Raw genomic sequence first — 21,389 nt, 5'->3', positions numbered from 1 at the left:
ATCACCAATATTCCTCAAGAAAAAAATATATAACCGCTGTATCTTACCGATAATCACCTCTGCGGCAGAAATATTGAGACAAACGAGAATTCAACCTTAATTTGAACTGCGAAGCGAGCTATGAAAATAAAATGATAGGTGCGACGTTAAAGGACAGGAAGAGGGTAGAATGGGTCAGAGAAAAGCGCGAGTTAGTGACATCCCTGTCGAAATCAAGAACAATTTGCACTGAGCAATACGTGTAATGGGGAGGGGAGGCAACTGAAGGTCATAAAATGTAGTGGGCTGAATACCAAGAGAAAGCAAGAGTAGCACGGGTTGGCAGAGAATTAGATGGGCGGATGAGATAATTAAATTGGCCTGGAAAGGTGTCCGCATCTGGCGCAGGACACGGTTAATTGGAGTAACTTGGAAAGAAACCAGTCACAAAAGACAATGGACAAGTGAAGGAGTGTACACGCCACAATGACTGGACTGTCAACTGAGATTTATTAGACAAAACATAGTCCAAGCAATGCCAGCCGAGCATGCGCAACAGCCGTATCACAACTCACAGCGCATAGGGAACACAAAATAAACCTCTACCATGACCGGCCTAAAAAAGGAAATCCTTCTCGAGTAAGCGCACCGAAGTTGTGCTAATGCAATCTTGGCCTGACACACTGATATGGTATGCCTCCAAGATTTCTCGTTCTTGCTTACCCTTGCCTCTACCAAGAATCAATAAGTTGCTGAACAGTGGATAACACCCACATTCATTGCAATGGCGAGGCAAGTTGGCACCGTCATCAGATCCCAGGGAGGAGTGGTGCTCACGCAGCCGGTCATTATTACATCGACCTGTTTGGCCTATGTATAATATTTCGCATGTGAGGGGGAATTTGTAGACGACCTGAGCGACACACCCCGTGAAGCGATTCTCGTGCTGTGTTGTACAAACGTGGTTCCTTTCCCTGCCTCGAGAAATGCGCGACCACAGACCCGAAACCTTGCAAGGGGCAGAAAACACCACACTTACTCCCTGCTTGGCCGCAACATTTTTGATGCTATGGCTCACTTTATGCACGTACGGCATGACCTCAAATTTCTTGCGCTCAGTTGCTCCACCATCAGCCGGCTTCGTCCGTTCTTTCTTGAGCTTTTGAAGCAGCGATTCAGCAACTCCTTTCAAAAGGTCCTTAGGGAACCCTTGGCTTCTAAACGTTGGTTCAAAGTACGTTCAAAGAAATCAAGTGTCCCTCTTCATTGAGTGAAATAACCATTGCGGCCAGCGAACTTATGTATTGACCAGGACGGAAATATATCTGCCAGTCGTGTGCTCTAAAATTAGGCATAAGTTTCCTCTCCTGTTCACTGCGCGATGTCAAGTGTAGCGGTGGGCGGCAGAAAGTTAGGCGGCAATTTAAAAGCTTGCGTCGTAATGATGGTGGCAGCTCGCACACGACAGTGTTAATTGCAGAGATATCGGAGACGCCTTTGTCCTGTAGTCGCCATTGTTAGAATGCTGCTCGAGAAGATAAGGATGAAACTTGCGCTACACGAATGGGTAAAACAAGTGAGCCTGTGAAACAATAAAGGAAACTCGAGCAAAGGCTGAACCCTCAGTGGTGGCTCAATGGTTAGGCCTCACGGCTTCTGAATCGGAGTTACCGGGCTCGAATATGGCTACGGCGGCCGTGTTTCTGTGGGGGCGAAACGCGAAGGCGCCCACGTGCTTTGCGATGTTAGTGCATGTGAAAGATCCCCAGGTGGTCTAAATTATTACGGAGCCCTCCACTACGGCACCTCTTTCTTCCGTTCTTCTTTCACCCCCTCCTTTATTCTCTTCCTCTACGGTGCGGTTAAGCTGTCCAGCGAGATCTGAGACAGATACTACGCCATTCTTTCTTTCAAAAATCAATTTTCGGAACAGATTTTTCTAAATGGTGGAGCCAAATAGAAATTTCAGGTTCATTTTTGTGTTTGTGGAGGCAGCGCAGCTGTGCCATGCCCGGAGTACAAAAACTGCGAGGAAATTGCACTTAAGGAGAATAAATTGCAAAATGCAAATTCTAAAAACGGCAGTTGAAACTTCCTATGTGACCAAAAATAGGCAGTAAAGAAAATGCATCCTGTAGTAAACTTATCATAGCAAGCACACACGGTGGACAAATGCCCGAAAATTGTTGTTTGTTATACTGTTTTGTCAAATCTACCCTCTTTCACATTTTTCTCATATATGCTATAGTTGCAAATCAGCTGCATAATTCACAGTCGAATTGCTCTATTATCTCTACGGGAGCCATTTTAAGGCTTACAAGTCCGTATTACCTTCCTAGCGAGATGCCTGAGAGTAATTTTAACTGCATGTGCTTATAGGGTGAGGGCTTTCGGTACCATAGGGTTCAAAATTTTATGTGGAGGTAGCAAGGCATGAGGAGGCTGCTGCCTCAAGCCTAAGGCCCTATTAATTCAACTTGCGGAATGTACGCTTGTTATCACTAGAGTTTGAAAAAATTATAGCAATTAAAAATCCTCAAGGGGACATCTGTGCATGCGCTGCTACAAAGGCTTATTAGGTAATGAACCGCAAAAATTGAGCTTCCGAGCCTTCAGGCTTGCATTTTCCAGCAGCCGACTTCCACTTAGGATACCCCTCTCATGTAACATGACCACAAACCACCATCCATAAAGCCACAAGCCACCATCCATTGATGGATTGCCCACAGAAACTGCTGTCGCCACAGAGCCAAAATCCTTCACTCTTCCTTCCCTATGGCAAACACTAACAGAACTGCTCCATGCGCAATGCCACCCATCGCTATTGCCCTAGAAGTGCACAGAGTGACTGAGATTATCTAATGCTGCACCACTCTACTCCAACTCCGTGCATTCATAGTCCGTACAGACCAACAGGCGGAACATCGCTCTGCAATTTATGATAGCGTCCAGCACTACCCTGACGGCCTTAGGTGCCGCGCTCAGCCTTGAACCAATGATCAGTAGCCCTATGGTTGATCACTGCTGCCCTTACAAACTTTCTTAGCAATATGCTGGCTCAGTAGCTTGCCTGCCCACTTGCGATGAACGCGGTCAAGGGTTGGAAAGCACTTTATCCAGCAAATGAAATCAACATTTGCGAAGAACCGCAATTAGCTAATCGATCCGTGCTGCACTCACTCGAATCAATCCGCATAGCTCTCATCCAGTAAAGCTGAAAGTATTGTTATTTGGTACTGTTTCTGCATAGTTCAAGCGCAACAGACGAAGACAGAGAAAAGAACGTTACACGCGCTTCACATCTGAAATATTTATCGCTGGGCCACAATAATTTATACTAATAAAACTAGATAAAAAATTTGTTGGAGACACCTAGATATCTCTTAACTGCGGGAAAGCAAAAGCCATTTGCGAATCATTGCACTGATCTGAATTTGCCGCGCTTGAATTCATTTTGCGACAAAGGAGAAGTGCAGCTGAAGCTTGGGTGACAGAGGAAGCGCTGAAGTCACGCTGCGCATGCGCAGCGGGTCGGTGACCTTAACGTCACAAGATCTTAAGATCACGTGACCTACGTGGGGATGAAACGCACAGACGGTCATCGCGAGTATGAGCAATTGAAGGCTATCATCTTAAAAGATGAATTTAAGAAAGATGCCGCCGCCGCAGTGCTCCATGCGATAGAAGGCCACAACTGTCGATAACACCTATAATGCTCGTCTCGAAATGCCAGTTTCGTCGCTTGAAGTGAAAGGAAAGGCGCACCCTCAGAAGTTCTTTTCATTTTGCTCATCTGAAATGCTTCGACTAACTTATAGTAACTATGACTGCCATTCTTGAACATGACATTTGCTTGACCAAGCAATGAAGAACAACCTTTGCAATCCATACAGTGCACCGAGAGATTGGGTGACGGCGTTTTCTTCTGCGATCTTAAATGCTCTCTTAGGCATACACTGAGAAATCTTCACTCTCTCCAAGGAAGTACTTGGCACAAGAGAGTGGCATCATCCCAGACCGGCTTCTTCTCATAATCAATGCACTGTACCCTATACGATATATAGCACAAGTTTTCACAGTTGTGAATTCGCTTCTGCAGCTTTCTGTGTACTGCTACACATAACTTACTAATCATCTTCGTCGTGAATACTACCTGCATATAAAGTTAGATATGCTTTTTTTTCCACAGGCGTGATAGAGTACGTCGACAAGCAATAAGGGCCATATTTTTGCGCGGTTGGATCTCATTTTACACAGTAACTCCGGTCATTACCCGCGTCCACTGTGGGGAGCAACCTTTCGGAAACACAAGCTGCAGATGTTTTGGAGAAACCCGCACTTGATAGATGTGGAACCGCCTTAAGGAAGGCAGCTTGAGGGTGTTGGAGGCAGGTCTTCTGAGGTGGCGTCACAAGCAAGCTATTGTCATGCCGTAGTTTACCACTTTGGAGTGGCCTGATTTGAAACTGAGAAGCGGCTTCGCCCACCGTAACGCGTTTTGCCATCACACGTGTCTTGGACTTAAAAAATTCTGTCTAGAAACTACAAATCGCAGACTTTCGGCAATTAACCTGCGAAAGACAGGCACTGTCTCCTCTTTGACCACTTCTCAAAATGTCGATTGGTTAGTTCTTTTGGTGCTGCTCCAGCGCAAGAACTAGGAAGTCGGGACCATAGTGGAAAATTGTGACTGGTAAAGGACGGCTTCTAACACTCTACTTGCGAACGTCACATCAAAACAAGCGCATGAACCACCTTAAATGTCACTCACAGGAGCAGGGTTCTCGTCTATGCAGCGCTGGCATCTCCAAAACTACTATTGCGCGGTATTCGGAAAGTTTCTCAGCTACAGTACAACATTTGATGATCAGAGTTTTGCTTTAAAACGACAGCCACTTGCGCGAAAAGCAGTAGTTGTTCTTTATCTACATACTGTATCACACAGGTTGGAAACATAATACCTAAAATTAATGCTCAGGCTGCGCTTGCGGTTGACAACAAGATTAGCAAGGTGTGCGCACCCATATCCAGCCAGCCAGAAAAGCAAAAATAGCAATGAAAGCGTAGGCAGAACGTCGCGACAAGTAGTTTACACTAACTGCGAAAGGATGGTTGCCTGCTATACGTTGCTTCTTAATGAGAAAGAGTACTTAAGACAGAAACATTGCCTCATTGTGCTGCTATGAGGGCACCTCAGCTCATTGAAGAAAAGCGGCATCATTCAGTCTCTCGCACCATTGTAGGGATTCCAAAGATTGTTCTGACCTGCTTGACGAAGAGTTATCGGCGAGAGTAATCGCGTTTTTTTCGAAATTCTAAAAATTGGCAATAGTGTATTGTGCTGGGTTTTATGGCATATATGGCACACAAGGCCATCATGCGCCAAACGCAAGCTACAGAAAATTACCTTGTGCTGGATTTTTATACAAAAAAGGAAAGAGAACGGTGGGTTAAAGGAACTAAAATGTTATTTCATATCGCGTAGTGAAAGTAAAGGGAAGAAAAAGTTTTAAAATGACTAATGGTAAAAGCTTTAAAAAAGGCAGGTAACCTCAGCGGCCATCCTTTGCAGCGCAAGGATGTCGAGGCCCCCAACCAATGAAATAGACCCCTCAACCTTTTTCTCAGGAGTTAAAAAAGTGGCTTAAGTTTATCTAATAAAAGTGAGACATTAACCGTTTATTAAGACAACCAGCCTCTCGTAAAAAGTTAAAAACATTGAAAATGTCAACAGTTGCATTACCACTCAAGAGTAGCACTGAGTGAAATGGAATGCATTGATTGGATTATAAAATTGACCAAAATACTTCTTTCTTAGCTTTTCTAGGCTTGGACATGTAAATAAAATATGGTTTCGTAAGAGCTTTTCTCCACATCTTTCACAAACAGGTTTGGTTTCTTTTGTAAGTAAGTAATTGTGTGTAAAATGTGTGTGTCCTATGCGAAGGCGAGGTAAGATTACTTCAGTGAAACGTTCCTGGTGCCTGCATGACTTCCATTCCCCCAAGGTAGGTTTTATGAAGTGTAGTTTGATCTTGAGTTCATTATCCCACTCTTTCAGTCATTTGTTCTTTAACTTGTTATGTATCAACTTCATGCAGTCTTTAAAAGGTATGTCCACATTTTTGATTTCAACATTTTGAGCTCGCACTGCTGCTGAGTCTGCTCTTATTACCCTCTATGCCGACGTGGCTCGGGACCGAGCAGAACCTTATCATATGTTCTTGTGTTGTGACTTTTTCTGTGCTGTGTATTATGTGGCCTACTTAAGGTTCAACTGCGTTTCTTGACAGCAGCGCTTTAAGTAGGCTGAGAGAATCTGTGTATATTATACTGTTTTTAATATTCTCATGTACTATTTTGTCTACAGCCATACTAACTGCATAACATTCGGCAGTAAATATTGATACATAGCTTGGCAATCTTACTATTTTTCCAATTTCTCCTGTACCACGACAGCACTTCCAACGTGCATCGCTGTTCAAAAGCCATCTGTGTAAAACTCCATGTAGCTCCAATATTTCTCCTTCAAAGCCAAGTATTCTTGCAGTAGATGTTTATGTGGTGTTTGTTTTTTTACGAAACTCTGTTAGCGTGAAGTCGCAAGCAGCGGGAAGACAGTACCATGGTGGTAATGGGTCGTGCCTCGGAGCAATTTTTGGTAGAGCATCTAGTATTCCGAGTTCACGACATGCGTCTTCAAAGCGTGGTAAGAAACGTTTGATCGATTGTGGTTTATTATTGGACAGTCTTCTAGATGTGCACTTGGTAACTATGGGGTAACAAAGGTGTTTTGGTAAGGATCTTATTTTTAGTACATATGAACAGGTAAGCATTGCTCTTCTGTTTGCAAGAGATGGTTCATTTGTTTCTACATATAGACTATATGGGGGATGCTCTGTATGCACCAGTTGATATACGAACATCCAGATTATGTACGGGATCCAGTTTTTTGGGGTATGATGGTCTTGCAGACCCATACACAATGCATCCATAGTCCAAAGTAGACCCTACTACAGAGCGATAGATCTGTAAAAGGCATAGCCTCTCGGACAACCAGTGCTTCCGTGAGAGTACTTTCAGTATGTTTAGAGATCGAGAAGCTTTCTTTTTGATGCTTATTATGTGGGGTAAAAATGTGAGCTTTCTGTCAAAAGTTATGCCTAAGAATATATGCTCTTGTTTTACTTGTAGAACGCTTTCATTCAAGTGCAAGGTGGGATCAGTCTGCATGCCTCTTTTGAGTGAAAAAAAGACAGCAACTGTTTTTTGTGGAGAAAAATTAAATCCATTTTCGTCTGCCCAAGTCGCTAGTTTGTTCAGTGTAACCTGTACCTGTCTTTCGCATGTTGATAAGCTGGAAGATGTGAATGAAATTTGAAGGTCGTCAACATACACGGAATACGTGATGGACTTTGAAATTATTCGCGATATTAAGTTCATTTTTACAATAAAGAGTGTGCTACTTAGAATACACCCCTCCGGTACGCCGTTTTCTTTGATGAATTTGTTCGAAAGCGTGCAACCTAGACGTACACGAAAGGCACAGTCAGAAAGTCTTTTAAACAGTTCAGCATCCTGCCACGGATACCTACTTCCGCGAGGTCACGAAGAATCCTACACCTCTAGGTGGTGACATAAGCTTTTTCGAAGTCAAAGAATACTGCCAGACATTTCTGTTTGTGTATGAATGCTTCGCGGACTGTGTTTTCAAGACGGACGAGATGGTCGTATGTAAAGCATGCTTTCTTAAAACCACATTGGTGGATATCAAGAAGTTTCCGCGATTCAAGGATGAACATTAACCTAATATTTAGCACACAAAAACTTTTGGCAAAACAACTCGTAAGTGCTATTGGCCTGTAACTACACGCCGAATTTGGCAGTTTTCTAGATTTCAGGAATGGAACAACCACGGCGTTTTTCCACGCCTCTGGCATTTTTCAGGACTGCCATATTTTATTCAAGAATTTTTGAAGAGCTTCTACTGCATCTTCGAAGAGGTGAGCAACCATTTCATAATGAATTTCGACCGGACCTGGTGCAGTCTGTTTGCCGACGGAAAGTACTGTACGGATTTCTTGTAGTGTAATTAATTTATTTGCACTGCCACTTGTCGGCATTCATTGTTTATAAGTTGTGTTCTTGTGCTTTAAAAATGATTGGTTGTTGTGTGAGTAGCTAGAAACTGTGCCGAAGTGTTCGCCTAGTTTGTCGGCCTGTTCGTTAATGGTGATTTGTGTGTCCGGAGCTGTTAGGAAAGTATTTGTGAAAGGGGTGAAGCTGAAATTAAGTTTGCGGACTGGCTCCCACATTTGTTTCGATGTAACTGAACTATTTATGGACGACACGTATTTTTTCCATGAAGTTTTCTCAGCATTGCGACGTAAGTAACGTGCTTTTGCTCTCGCTTTTTTTAAACTTATGAGGTTTTCGTGTGTGCGGTAGCTGCGGAAAGTTCCCCAGGCTTTGTTTTGTTTCTTTTTTGCTTCTATGCATTCTTGTGTGTCGCAGAGCTTGTTTTTTTCTCGTACTATTCCTGACAACTGAAGAATGGCTAAGCGTGCAGCCGCAATGATACATGTAAAAAATTCATTTAGTTTATCGACGCTAAAATTATCAAAAAATATTTTCCCCAGACAGGAGTTTCCTTTAAATAGTGGCCAGTCCGCTGAGTGCAGTTTGCAAAGGCGGGGTTTAGTTGCAATGATTGGTGGTGGTGATGAAAAGTTAATTACCACTGGAAAGTGATCACTTCCATACGGCTTATCAGAAAAATTCCACTTAAACTCTGTAAGAACGGATGGAGAGCTAAAAGGCAAGTCTATGCAACTCATCTTACCTGAGGATGAAGAGCAATATGTGGATTTGCCTGCATTAAGCAAGCAGAAGTTGTTGCCCAGAGTACAATCTTCTACAACCTAGCTTCTACCATCCTTCTGTTCGCTCCCCCAAAATGGGGAGTGCGCATTAAAATCTCCAACTACCAGATATGGCTCTGGTAACTGATTAAAAAGTGTTTCTAGGTCATGGAGTGTTACTGTGATGTGTGGTTGAAGATACACAGTGCATATGGTAATTATTTTAAAGCTAATGACAGTGACCGCAACAGGTTCATAATTCGTCTGGAGCTTGATCTCATGCGTTGCAACACCGCTCTGACCTACAACAGCCACGCCTCCAGAGAGCCTATTCGCCTGCTCAAGGTCACGGCTGCTTGTCCAGGATTGAAGGATGCATTTATTTCCGAAAAATTTGGATTCGAAATTTAAAAAGGTTTTCCCGCCGTTTCGATTCAAACTCAGGAACTCTTATGACGTCACGGCGCACTCTTATGACGTTATAGGATGGAGTGACATGAAACGTGACGTAAACACAGACTCTGTGATTTCTGACGGCTAGCGGTGCGGTCTAGCAGCAGCCGAAATCAAAAATACCACCGCTAGGGTGCCTCGATGCCAGCGCCGGGTAGAGACAACTTAAGCGACGCCGCCATATTGGATCATGACTGGACTCTCCCATGTACCGCGAAATGATCGACTGGTAGCCCACTGTAGCTCTCGCTGCAAAAGGCCGATCAAGTTAAAGCACTTTGAAGCGCGCCGAGAGCATGAACGGCGCCGTTATAAACGCTAGCGCCGCTGATCCCGTGCGATTCAATATGGCGGCGCCATTGAAGTTGTCTCCAACCCGGATGCGCTGGCATCGAGGCACCTTAACCGCCGCCGCACGTTGAAGGCATCTATCGGGGGTCGCTACCGTCGCTTCGTTTACGATTGCACCGCCGTCTTGCCAGCATTAAGATGATACCAGTTCCCACACCTGACGACGACGTTCTCTCAAAAACTCCGGCCTGCATTTCAGCGGCCTAGGCCCCATAGAGCGTGCGATGTTTTCAGGGGGCACACGGTTAGGTTAGGCGCCAGCGGGTCGTTTCCCGCTTCGGCCCTGAGCAGCCGTTGAAAATTAAATATCATAATCCCAGTGCGGGGAGTCGCGAGGGGCCAGAACAAGGTCGGCGCGTCGCGCCCATCGGAGGCTGGCCGGGGCTTTGGGCCCAACGGATTGTGATTCTTTGAATGGCACAGTTGCATGGTGCAGCAGGCGGCGTCGAGGCCACCCACGGTTGCAAAGGACAGGTTATTTATATTTTTGCCACAAAAACGGATGGATGCTCAAGGACACTCGCGTTTAAAGTTGGTAGCTTGAAAGTAAAGCCGACGCTTCAACGGCTTCCGTGCGTTTCCGAAAGGTACGGGTTCTACTGGATCGGGTTCTCTCGCCCACTTGCATGAACCTTCAGATGTGTACTGCGAATGGATTAAAGAGGCTGCAAAACACTGCTTGAACGGATGCCGGTTACACTTCAAATGAACTTTTTATGTCACACAGATGCTGACTCAAAAAAGAGATGAGAATGGCTGTATAGGAACGGGAGTTATTCAAGGAAGAAATTTCAAAATAGAAGCAAACAAAATGCTGCCCTCAACTCGATTTTCGCGCACCTTCCATTCTCTCTTCACTCTCTGAATGACAACGCTCAACGCGAACAATCTAAAGAGCCTATCTGAGCACGTGGTGGAAGTTTGCACTCCATGGTTGCCTGTTCTCTGTAACTCGTTCATGCCAAAGCTGGCAGCGCCGTTTGCATGGTTAGAACCTTTTGAACGCCCAGCTGACCCAGTGATGCTTCATCGTCACGTCGACGGCGCAGAAGGGAACACTGATCAGTGACGTTTGCTTACTTATGGATCCGAACTCGAGCGCGAGATACTGCGACGGTGTGACAGCCTGCGCAAGATATCAGACGCATTTAGCAAAGCGGGTACTGCTACTGCTTACCGCCTACCATCGCCCGCCGCTCCTAACACGCTGGTTGGTCACAGCGAGCAAGGAGCGCGCGGTGTTGACGGGAACGTGGCGCCATCTGGCGCCGCCGCCCGGTGATCCTCCACAAGCTGACGATGCGCACTGCATGCTAAATGTGAAACGCACGCATCGTTCTTTGGGACCGAAACGAACGGTTACAGAGTGCAATGGCTAGATCGGATCGATTCCGCAAAGCCGCTCCCAGATATATAGAAAGTAGCCATAAGTGTTGAGTGCTATTTCGTAGGATTTTTAAAAAGAGGCGCAAAGGCCTTGGATGCAAAAAGTATCCAGCGCCTCTGGTGGTGTATTTTTCTTTTACTTGCTTTATGGTGTTTTTTTCTAACGCAAACAAGTTGGATTTGTTAATGTAATATAAAACAAAGAACATCGACAAAACGTACCTCTAGTTATTAACACAATTTGCAATATATTTACTATTTGTCCAATCATCAAGTTCCCACTAACAGTGATGTCATATCCGCTGCTAAAACTACTGTATGGTGACACCGTCAGCGTCACGAATTAGTTTTTGCGACCTAATTAAAATATTAAAATCCGCAGTACACGTGGAATGACCGATGCTAATAGCATCACTATAGCTCATACTGTGCAACCAACAGGCAAAACAATGCGCTGAAAATGTGTTTCGGGGCCCCTTTAAATTAGTCGAGAGCTCAAAAAAAAGAGCCCCGCCCAACTACCGAATCTATAGAATGACTCACAAAGCGCACCCCGCCGCGGAGCCGAATCGGTCTGGCTGGGCCGGCGCGCATGGCGCGCTCGGCGCGAAATAGAGACATGCTGCAGGTCTCCGCCAGTGCGGTCAGAGTGCACTGAAGCCGCAGAACGCGTCGGCGGTCTAGCCCAGTTGGAACAGAGAGCGTCTCGATTTGGCCGACGTGACGTCGCTGTACAGCGGGCGCGCGCGCATTATACCGGAGTATAAACTCGCCTTAACAGCGCCTGCGCCTAACCGCTAACCAACGTATTCGGTGGCACCATCGATGCGAGCCACTGAAACCCCCCGCCTACTCACTGAATAAAAAACTGTGCCTCAGCTCGGAACCGTATCAGGGCCATTGGCGTTTGAGGCGGAGATGCTACCACTCCACTGCGACGGCTCAAGGTTTGAGGACGAATAAAAGCGCATCTAGTGAATGCACTCTTCCGATGCAGAAGTCTGCACTCTAAAAAAAGTGCGATTTTAGTCTTTTTGGGGTAAACTACTTGTCGCTGAGCTAACACCTTTAGGAGGGTAATGTTAAGCTATTTGCTCCAGACTAAAGTTTTAGTCCACGACAAACAATATAAACGTTACTCTCTCTCTAGCGTAAAGTTACACTCTGAAAGGCAGTGCAAGTTTACGCTGCCGAAGACTATAGTTGCACCTTTTCAGGAAGACTGTGTTTTAGTCTACAACAGTATAAAAGTTACACTCTCTCCAGCGTAAAGTTACACTTTGAAAGGCAGTGCAAATTTACGCTGCCGAAGACTACAGTTGCACCTTTTCAGGAAGACTATGTTTTGGTCTACGACAGCGTAAACGTTACACTCTCTCTAGTGTAAAGTTACATCTTCAAAGGCTGTGTAAGTTTATGCTGCCCAAGATTATAGTTACATCTTTTCAGGAAGACTATATTTTAGTTCAAAGGGGGTGAACTCCTACTCCCACAGCAGCGTAAATTTATGCCATCAATACCAGTGCAATGTTAGGCTGTCTAGGAGTATTGATACATTTTTGAGAACGAGTATGTTTTATTCCAGACAGCATAACTTACTTCCACAGCAGCATAAAGCTTTGCTGCTATGGGTTATATTTCTCTTCAGAATGCAATGGCTGGCCTTCTAATCATGCAGAGTAGTGGTGCAATGTGTACACGAGAAGCAGGCATGTATAATGTGTAGTAGTTGCGTGTTTTGGTTTAGGCACAGTGCAATAACTGAACAAGATTTTTCACAACTGAAAAGAAAACATACCACATATGGGCTTTATTTTAAATAAGGTTTCAGCCAAACAGCTCACAAGTCCACCTATTTCTTATCCTGGAGGACCAGACAGCAGGAGAGACCTGGGCAGCAGATAGTACACACGCACTTAATACACTTAGACAACACATAATGAGGCATAGAAGGACGGGAGATTTTGTAGTACAGTAACTTAAATGTACTGAAGTTTTTCAGTTACAAAATTCATGAAACAATCTGTGCTCAAGTGTTTACATGAAAACAAGAAAGAAATAAACCAGCGCAAAAAAAATTTAGTTCTCACAATTCCTTGTTTCCAGAAAAAGTAAGGCAGATAGGTCCATGTGCCACAGCATTGTGCCAAATTAACGTTCCATCACAAAATGGCATCAACCGCTACAAGTAGGTGAAAACCATTTCATGCTCTGAGGCTATTAGATGTGTGAACTAAAACCTTAACTAGGGCTATATAATGTAGCAATGGCATTGTCTCGAGAAGAGCATTTTCCAATGCCTCTATGTACCATAACCTCCTTGCAATAGCTACACAGAATTTAATTTAATCATTTAAGATGACAGCTAAATGGGAGCTTCTGCATTGCAAATATAATATGGTGCACGAGCATGTGTGACATGAAAACACAAAAGTGATATGAGTTCCATCAGAGCATGCTACAGTCAGAAACAACTTAATCATGAGGTGAGCGCTGTTTGAACAATTAGAAAACGTGTGAAACCGGCATCGCTCTGTGATCGACCGAAAATCCAAATTTTTAGAAGATACACGACTTATTTTTTTATTGAGATTTGCAATGATTCTGGCTTTTGATATGATTCAGATCTTGTATTTTTGAAAGGTATAATTATTTTTTTAATTTAAATAAAATGTAAAAATTCCACTATGACATTTATAAAAATATCAACTCCTTTTTGGAAATTAAGAAAAAGCCATCATGCTTCCTTAGATGTCTATTACCCATAAGAAATGTTACAGCTCATGCAACTGAATGAGTCGAAGTGAAATAAAATGCTGAATTTGCAGAAAAGTGCGTTTGGGACCATAAAAACTCGTTCACAGCAGAACAATGTATTGCATTTCATTTCTGAAGTTTTCATCGAGGTGATTTTTGTTTAAAGCGAGAATAAAATTATTGAAGTAGAGCTCGTCTGCCGTGAGCTGCGTCGTCTCTTTGCGCCTCTTCAACACAAAGCACAGCACAGCCCTCAGAACATTGTGTACACGAACTGATAATTGTGAGAAAAGATTTTCTTTGTGCTGCCGGAGTGGCACTTGCACCAGTGAGATTGTTATTCAGTTTATTCACGCCACACTAAGTCACTGTTGTCAGAGACATGAAAGACATAACAGGCAACGCTGCGGGTGTAGTGTGTTCGCAAAACCGTTTTACTCCACCACATATCATCTGTTCTTCTCAAAGCCTCGCTGAGTGTTTGAATGAAAACAAAGCGGTATAAAATGAACTGGCATCACTGAAAACTGCGATAAAAGCAGTGAGGCGCTTAGTGTTCTGTACTTCTGGATATAATTTTCACTGAGTGAGGACAACTTTTTAGGCACAGATGGTGTATATGCGATTCGCCCTATGAGATGCATATCATATCAGCACGTCATTTTTACTTCTCGAAGTCTCGAGCCGCAGAACAAAAATGTGGCAAGAGGTAAAACGAAGGGCAGGAGGCAGTAACTCACGGTAATTGAGATTTAATGCACAAAATATGCATGGTGTCACACTGTGCTTTTATGGTGAACTACATTTTGGGCACGGACTTGACATTTTCAAAAAGGCGTGCTAGCTTTGGCAGCGTTGCTTGCTATGCAAGAAAAAGTGTATACAGAATTCAAGGAGGAGGCGACTGCATGCCGATGCCACTGTTGCAGTATGTTTGACCACTCGAAAGCAAGACAGCTCCACTCGATCGGACCGTGCCAGCGCCAGCGTGTCTCGCGTTACCAGAAGCCATGGTGAGGACTTCGTACCGTCACGTGCGCTCCGGGGCACATGCTTTCCATGATCTTATTTGGACATAAAAAGGACTGGTGTTACGATAGTGCCAGGTGGTCGTTCCTTGCTTGTGGCTCAAGCCAGACAGCACACTGAAAGCCATAGTTTTGCTGCTCTTGGCTGCCTTATGCCGTAGCAGGTTTGTTTGAGCTTCAAAAGCGAAAAAAAAACTCGCATATTGTATACTACCCGCCGAATGTCATGCGATACCTGCTTTCGCTCCAGCCCTAAACATGCACTACAGTGAGTGAGGGTAAACTGAGGTGGCTAGTGGATACAAATGTGTCATGACAGGTGCTGCGTTACTCGATGCAGCGTTAAGAGATGACGCAACTTGCTGCACGAGAGCTCGACTTTAAAAATCTTTTTCTCGCTTTGAACAAAACCCACCTCAATTAAAGCTTCCGAAATGAAAGCCAATAAATTGTTCTACTAAACCTGCCATCGTCTGTATTTTGACTTCGACCACCTCAAGGTGAAATAAAAAAAGTGTTTACTTATGTTCCGAAACACGTTTCTCCAACTTCAGTATTTTAATTCACTTCGACGCATTCAGTTTCATCAGCTGTAACAACTTTTATTAGTAATAGAAATCTAGGTAGGCAAGAAGGCCATTTTCAGGAAGTTGATATTTTTAATTGCCAAAATAGTACATTTTTAAATTTTATTTAGACTTAAAACTACTTATACCGTACAAAAATACACGATCTGAATCATATCAATAACCAGAATATGTGCAAATGTCATTACAAAATTTGTGCAGTGTTTTCTAAAAATTTAGATTTTTCTTCACTATTGAGCAGTGTCTGGTTTCACGCCTTTCAGAAATGTTCAAACTGACATCACCTCAAAAACGTTTTTTGGCAAAATTATTTTAGCTTAGATAAAGCACGCTGGGACCAGCTTGAATGAAATTTCATCAACAAACTGGAGATGGTAGAGCGCAATATGTGGGGCATTTGTAGTGCAGTGACGGATTCATAAATCTCCCTCCTACACAGTCATGCTAATTAGAATCTAATTAGTGTTCTTGGTACACTCTCTGGATCTTTCTTGGCACATAATTGTTTGTATGGCAGCCAGAACCAATTTAGGACTGACGTAATTGAATTTTGATATTTCCTAATGCTTGATTCAAACTCTAGTCCAAATACTCGGTTCAAGCTCCTGACATACACACCCAAAGACTGGATGTCACCATTCTCAAGTGAATAGCAGTAGCAAAGCCTCTGCTATCCCTGCCAAACATTAACTGTACACACGCGCAGTTGCTAACCCGGCTGGCCATGGTAACACTTGTATTTTGTTGTTTGGTCATCGCTAGTTTACAAAAGCTTCACTTTTGGTGAGAGTGGTCTCATTGTGTTTAGAATTACATAGACTTGATACAAGTAAACTTCAGTCTATTGTAAGTGTCCCTGTAATGCTTAAGTGAACATTTTCACAATCACAAAGGCATAAAAAGCTGCAGTATCCAATATTCATACATCGTGAATGACAGAACACAAACAGTTTTTAGTCTCTATGTGCAGAAATTACTTCACACGGCTAGGAGTTCATATCCTCCATCAGATCACAGTATTATGGCCGTACATTACAGTACCGCAAAAATTACAGGGAATAAGTAACTGGTACTGCTACTGTGAACTTTCCATCAGCTGTTACCAGCTGGTAATGCAAGACCATGCTCTAATGCTTATTCTGCTGACACAGCGACAACAGAAACAAAAGTTTTTCAGTCACTCTGACCAAAGGGAAGCAGGAGTGCTGGTTGTGTAGTCCAATGAGCATTTCACAGAGGCATCTTCTACAATAAATGTTCTAGCACAAGACTTCACATACAAATATCTCAACATTGCTCATTTCAAAAGCAAACTGTTGATTGTGTTAATAACATCTTACATGTTCAGAAATCTGTAAGAAAGTTCTAAATGATGCACTCACTGAAGAAATTCCAGCTTTCTCAGCTTTTCAAAGCGCAAAAAAGGGCAGGGCCTGGACCAGTTGTGGCAGTGACACTACTTGTAGGGCAAGCAGCAAAACCAGCAGCTGGCGACCTGCATTAAATAAGAGAATGATGATGTAGGTAATCCTCTCAAAAATGCATACCATCTTTTTATCACGAAAAGTGCCTTATACCATAGCGGGTTCGTTTGAACTTCAGAAGCGAAAATCAACTCGCTTATCGCAAACCACTCGCCGAATGCCATGCGATACCTGCCTTCGCTCCAGCCGTAAACATGCACTACAGTGAGTGAGGGTAAACGAAAGTGGTTATGTGGCCATAAATGATTCATGAGAGGTGCTGTGTTACTCGAAGCGTTAAGAGATGCACAACTTGCAGCACGAGAACTCGATTTTTAAAAATCTTTTTCTCGCTTTGAACAATAACCACCTCAATTAAAACTTACGAAATGAAAGCCAATAAATTGCTCTACTAAACCCGCCATCGTCTGTATTTTGACTTGGGCCACCTCAGAGTGAAAAAAGAAAAGTTTTTACTTATGTTCTGAAACACTTTTCTGCAACTTCAGTATTTTAATTCACTTCTACGCATTCAGTTTCATCAGCTGTAACATTTTTTATTGGTAATAGAAATCTATGTAGGCAAGCACTCCATTCTGAGAAATTGATATTTTTTATAATGTCGAAATAGTAAAATTTATCATTTTATTTAAACTTAAAACTACTTATACCGTCCGCAAATACACGATCTGAATCATCAAAAACCAGAATATGTGCAAATATTATTAATACATTTGTGCAGTGTTTTCTAAGAATTTAGATATCTGTTTGATCATTATTGAGGAGTGGCAGGTTTCACACGTTTCAGAAATGTTGAAAATGACATCACCTCACAAATTTTTTGGGGCAAAATTATTTAGCTTTGATAATGCACGCTGGGTCTAGTTTGAATGAATTTTCATCAACAAACTGGAGATGGTTCAGCGCAATATGTGGGGCATTTGGAGTGGAGTGACGAATTCATAAATCTCACTTCTACCCAGTCATGATAATTATATTCTAATTAGTGTTCTTGGTACACTATCTGGCTCTTTCTTGGCACATTAATGTTTGTATGCCAGCCAGAACCAATTTAGGACTGAGGTAATTGAATTTTAATATTTCCTAATGCTTGATTCAAACTTGTGATCCAAATACTCGATTCAAACTCCTGACATACACACCCAAAGACTGCATGCCACCATACTCAAGTGAATAACAGTGTAGCAAAGCCAGTGCTATCCCTGCCACAAATTAACTGTAGACAAGCTCAGTTGCTAACTCGGCTGGCCATGGTAACACTTGTATTTTGTTGTTTGGTCATCGCTAGTTTACAAAAGCTTCACTTTTGGTGAGAGTGGTCTCATTGTGTTTAGAATTACATAGACTGTATACACGTAAACTTCAATCCATTGTAAGTGTCCCTATAACGCTTAAGTGAACATTTTCACAATCACAAAGGCATAAAAAGCAGAAGGATCCAATATTCATAAACTGTGAATGACAGAACACAAACAGTTTTTAGTCTCTATGTGCAGAATATTAGTTCACACTGCTATGAGTTCATATCCTCCATCAGTCCACGTTATTATGGGAGTACATTACAGGACGGAAAAAAAATTACAGGGAATAAGTAACTGGTACTGCTACTGCAAACTTTCTATTAGCTGTTTCAAGCTGGCAATGCAAGCCTGTGCTCTAATGAATATTCTGCTGACATAGCAACAACAGTAACAATAGTTTTTCAGTCACTCTGACCAAAGGGAAGGACTGGTGGGCTGTGTAGTCCAATGAGCATTTCACAAAGGCACCTTCTACAATAAATTGGCAAGCAGAAGTCTTCACATACAAACATCCAAACATTGCTCATTTCAAAAGCAGTGTTGAATGTGTTAATGACATCTAATAAGTTCAAAAATCTGTAAGAAAGTTCCAAATGATGCACTCACTGAAGAAATCCCAGCTTTCCCAGCTTTTCAAAGCGCTAACAAGGGCAGGGCCTGGACCAGTGGTGGCAGTGGCACTGCTTGTAGGGCAAGCAGCAAAACCAACAGCTGGCGACCTGCATTAAATATGAACACGATGATGTAGGTAATCCTCTGAAAAATGCATACCATCTTTTTATCACCACAAATATGTAACAATTCAATGCAAACAGGCCTATTCATATAAATTTACTGCACAGAAGTACTGTCTAGGAAGCCACAGCATTTTATTTCACAGGCAGCATTGTAACAGTTAGAATGATATCATTATAGTGAACTAGAATATAATACAGTGGTTCTACAGGGAGGGCGCATCTACCTTTCCGGCAGCCGGTTACGCTCAGGAAAGCCACCAGAAGTGCTGCTGTTCTCTTTCATACTACAGCGCGGAAGCTGAGCCCACTAGGCATCACAGAGCACAGATAGGCAATAGTCTTTAATGAATGCTTTTGCCTGTTGGAAATGCGTTCTAACCGTGTACCTCATATCCTGGGCCACTTTAAAAAAGAGTAGAAGATAGAGCCTGGATGCCAAGAACACTGCGAGCAAGTTGCAGCTGGGGTTGCAGCATGTAATGTCTCAGCACGCTTGTATTTTTTACGAAAAGCATAAGCCACGCTAGCACCCAAAGTCGTGAAGATGCATAGCTTAAATTTTGCCAGTGTTAAACACTGCTTAGTGCACTTATAATAAACCAGAATTCAACCCTTTCTTTATTTCCCTGATTTCTTGGACGTACCACGTGTAGAGCACTGCATTTAAATTGAACTGCATGTGAAAAATTACGGTACAATCAGACATCTGAATCGACAATTAAGCGAAAGCAGTTGGATTTATCCTCGATGATTACTTAGAAGCTCTTACTCTAATGAATGTTTTTACTACATGCTGAGGCATCACACAACAAATAATTGCCACGGGGGGAGCAGTGATGCTAGCACTGCTTTAGCAACAAAATGTGCGAAATTTACCTAATGCCCCACATTTGGAAAGACAGACTGTGCATCATCAGGCATAAATTTTAATATGCAGAGTGTTCAGAATTTAGTTTTACAGAGTTCTAAAAATGTATATGCACTCAGTGCTGAGTGGTGTGTGCGTGCACTTTGCGATGTCCGTGCACGTTAAAGAACCCGAGGTGGTCGAAAATTTCCAGAGCCTTCATCTACGGTGTCCCTCATAGCCCGAGTCACTTTGGAACATCAAGCCCCATGAAGCATAAACGATAAGGTTCAAATAAAAGAAAAATGTTTCCGCTAGTAAAACTAACCGTACAAAACAAAGAACAAACTTTTAACTTCACAAAAAAACATGGCTGATTGCAAGTGTACATAATGCCAAATAAACATGAGAGGCAGTACTCACGCTTTCTCAGTTCCAGGTTATGGCAACGAGTACAGTCGATGCTTAATCACTGCACTGTAAGGGTCATATATTTATAACTTTAGATGCACATCTTATCGCTTCTGACATCTGGGTGATTCCATGAGATCAAACTGCCTAAATATTTCGTTTTTAATTTTCTCAATTAATTTACTTATTATGCGCACATTATTCAGTAGGCCAACTGTGAATTTTGCGTTGTGAAAATGTAATATTTGAGAGAAAAAAGTTATAAACGACATCAAAGCAGAGACAGCATTTTCACGCAGAGCTCAGTTTCGCTAATTTGCCATGACGTAATTTTCTAGATATGAAAGCGTGATATGTAAAATATTTGTGCTAAATGTGCAGGTGAGAAGGAATATGTGGGCTTATTTCCGTCATGTTGAGGAAGTTGTCGCTTGCTGGAAAAAATTTCGAAAACGACACAAGTCTGAAACGATGTTATTTTCACTTTTTTCTCCACAAGTATATAACACGTATATTTCAAATTTGCACAATTAATAACCAATGAGGTGCTAAAAAGGTACACCTGCTTTCATCATTACACAAAATTGGGAAGTGCAAGAAGTATTGCCGTAAATCTGGCATTTTTGAATACATTGGTGTTTTTCAAAAATCAAATGAATAAACACCCCATCTCTAAATTTTCTTAAAATTCATGAAACAAGCCTCTAGAAAGAAAAAAAGTGTATGAAAGAACGTGTTGCATTATTTTGTTTCCAAAAATGTTATCCTAGCTCAAAATTGTAGTTTTTTGATCATCACCCAGAGTGCCTAAATGAGAGGGACGGAAGCAGCAAACTCTCTTCGCTGCTCTAAATTTTCCCCATATCCCAAGACATACCTTTTCCATCAAGAGAGAGCGTACCTAATACTTTTTGTGGATTGACAGCGATCTGTAACATAAACAGATTTCAGTAGCACTGCTATCGCTGAGTGCAGGTAAACAGAAGTTCTAAATGTAATTTTCTGACTGCACAGTGCCCCTATAAGGTTGTCTTTCATTAAAAAAAAGCCAACTAAACATTAGAAATGAACGCGGAAGTAAACAGCATCATTTCAAAGTCAATGTTTTTTCTAAAAAAAAACATCCCAATATGTGCTTGCCACAGGTGCTTACAAATCCACATTCTGTACCATAGCTTTTACCATAGGCATTTTGGAGGCTCTGTGA

At 42.6% G+C, this 21,389-nt stretch overlaps 1 protein-coding gene across 1 annotated transcript in view; it reads right to left on the bottom strand.

The window, feature by feature from the left end:
• The window catches only part of LOC144129564 (uncharacterized), a 920,144-nt gene that overhangs the window by 386,313 nt on the left and 512,442 nt on the right, over window positions 1–21,389 (bottom strand). The window lies entirely within an intron of this gene.

The sequence above is a fragment of the Amblyomma americanum genome, chromosome 4, assembly GCF_052857255.1.
Source record: "Amblyomma americanum isolate KBUSLIRL-KWMA chromosome 4, ASM5285725v1, whole genome shotgun sequence".
In the NCBI taxonomy this organism is placed as follows: domain Eukaryota; kingdom Metazoa; phylum Arthropoda; class Arachnida; order Ixodida; family Ixodidae; genus Amblyomma; species Amblyomma americanum.
Note: the sequence above shows the minus strand (reverse complement) of the source record. Positions and strands in the feature narration are given on the sequence as shown.